The 2,500-nt window shown below is 49.5% G+C and overlaps 1 pseudogene across 1 annotated transcript in view; it reads right to left on the bottom strand.

Moving 5' to 3' along the window:
- Positions 1-645: 645 nt before the first annotated feature.
- Positions 646-2,500, bottom strand: part of LOC311112975 (netrin-1-like) — a 2,869-nt pseudogene continuing 1,014 nt past the window's right edge. Inside the window, exons 2-4 of the transcript in view lie at positions 2,073-2,125; positions 1,445-1,525; positions 646-1,305 (exon numbers count right to left, since the gene is read on the bottom strand). The product of the transcript in view is annotated as a netrin-1-like (transcript). The remainder of the gene's footprint in view (positions 1,306-1,444; positions 1,526-2,072; positions 2,126-2,500) is intronic.

Raw genomic sequence — 2,500 nt, 5'->3', positions numbered from 1 at the left:
CTCTCTCCCACCCCCTCTCTTTCTCTCTCTCTCCCACCCCCCCCTCTCTCTCACTCTCTCTATCACTTTCTATCTATCTCTCTTTTGCTCTCTTTTTCGCTCTCTCTCGCTCTCTCTATCTATCTCTTCCAAGCTCTCTCTCTCTCTCTCTCTCTCTCTCTCTCTCTATCTATCTCTTCCAAGCTCTCTCTCTCTCTCTCTCTCTCTCTCTCTCTCTCTCTCTCTCTCTCTCTCTCTCTCTCTCTCTCTCTCTCTCTCGACAAGGGATACCTAGTGCTTACAATCTGAAAGATAGTGATCACTCCCTCTCTTCTTCTCAGAGAAACTGCAGAGGGGAACAGCCTATCTTTTTGACACTTTTTATTCAATCCACGTGTGGATTTATTCATTTAATAAATGTATTTTATAAAGCCCTTTTTACATCAGCAGTTGTCACAAAGTGCTTATACAGAAACCCAGTCTAAAACCCCAAAGAGCAAGCAATGCAGATGTAGAAGCAGGTGGCTAGGAAAAATCCCTAGAAAGGCAGGAACCAGGCTCTGAGGGGTGGCCAGTCCTCTTCTGGCTGTGCCGGCTGGAGATTATGGCCATTTAGGCCAGATTTATTATTCTCTTCACCCCTTGTTCTTTCTCTGTCTACTACCTCTATGTTTCAGACAGGGGGTGGAACATATGAGACTGGGCGTGGAGGGAGATGGAGTCTGTTCCTGTTGCTGCTCCTGTCGGGGTCTCAGGTCTGTGATGTGAGGAGGACTGTATGTGAGTGTGTGTGTCCAGCGCCACAGAGTGCTCTGCCTCCTCTTCCATGTCTTTCATGGAATCTGAGGGCGTGTGTGGATGTGTGTGTGGGTTTGTATGTTCAGGGTGCACCTCAACCTCTGTCTCTTTCTCAGTCACTAGGTGAGGTGGTGTATACTCTGAATGATGGTGCTTCAAGTGGCCCCTGTGGGGGTCCCCACCCCCAGGCAATTTCGGGGGGCAGCGGCCCCTCTTGTCCTGCCCCCTGAACCCTCTCAGTTTGGGGTTCCAGTGCTCCCTCCACTGGAGGGCCAGTGTGGATCTATCGGCCACCAGTCGTCTCTCCTCTGGGCCTCGGCCCCCCCTCCTCGGACCCAATTAGCAGGAAGGTGCGGCCCCACCTGGAGGGCGGGGCAGCCACAGCCGAGGTCACGGTTGGGAACCCACAGGGCCTGCGGGCCCCTACGCACGCTGGAATAAGACCTGTACGGAAAACAGTCTGAATCCAGACAGAAAACTGCCACCAGGGACCCGAACGCTCCATCCCTCTGACCTGTAGCTTCAGGACTGGGGGAGGGGGAGAGGGAGGAAGAGAGAGAGTGAGAGCGAAAGAGAGAGAATCAATTGAATTTTTTCTCTGTCTTACTTGTATTGTAGCATTGTATTCTGCAGTCACACCAAAGACATTGTGCTATACAATTCTTACCATAGTCCTTTAGACAGTACGTCTCCAGGTTCATCCTCACTTTAACCTGCGATGGCAGGCAGTACGATACACACTCTTCAGCTGAGAGAGAGAGAGGTTGAGAGGGTACAAGACAACGAGGGGGAGAGAGAGAGAGAGAGAGAGAGAGAGAGAGAGGAGAGAGAGAGAGAGAGAGAGAGAATGTATTGAATGAGAGAGAGCATCTCACAACGAGATGCTTCTATTTGTCATCACAGTATCTCGTCTAACAGATGCCTCTCTGGAGTCCAGCAACAGGTGAAACACCCCCCTATCACCACTGGAGGGAGCTAGACAGCCTCCAGTCCAGTAGGCTACTATAGCTAAGACTCACACAAGGTATGTATAAAATAGTGAAGTGATCAGTCAACAACTGTAGTCAAGAAGAGTTACAGGGTGCACATAGGCTTTTTGTTTTGTTCCAGCCCAGCACTTAAAACCTGATCTCACTAATTTATTGTTCATTAGGACTTAAATGACTTCAGTCAGGTGTGTCAGTGCTTGAGGCGCTCCAGGACCTGGTTTTGGGGACCACTGAAATTGTGGTCCGATGTTGCAGTTCAATATATTGTGCCACATCAGTTTGTGTCTCAACCAAAACTCCACTCACCTATACTGTATTGGGGCTGGTATACAGGTGTGTGGGGGCTACCTCCTGGATTCCTATGGATAAAAACAAACATGTTGATATGTTATTTACATTTACATTTACGTCACTTAGCAGACGCTCTTATCCAGATCGACTTACAAATTGGTGCATTCACCTTATAGCCAGTGGGATAACCACTTTACAATATGTTTTTTCTTTTCTTTCTTTGGGGTGGGGTAAGGGGGGGTTGAAGGATTACTTTATCCTATCCCAGGTATTCCTTAAAGAGGTGGGTTTCAAGTGTCTCCGGAAGGTGGTGAGTGACTCCGCTGTCCTGGCGTTGTGAGGGAGCTTGTTCCACCATTGGGGTGCCAGAGCAGCGAACAGTTTTGACTGGGCTGAGCGGGAACTGTGCTTCCGCAAAGGTAGGGGAGCCAGCAGGCCAGAGG

The sequence above is a fragment of the Coregonus lavaretus genome, assembly GCF_964263955.1.
Source record: "Coregonus lavaretus genome assembly, chromosome: 39".
In the NCBI taxonomy this organism is placed as follows: domain Eukaryota; kingdom Metazoa; phylum Chordata; class Actinopteri; order Salmoniformes; family Salmonidae; genus Coregonus; species Coregonus lavaretus.
Note: the sequence above shows the minus strand (reverse complement) of the source record. Positions and strands in the feature narration are given on the sequence as shown.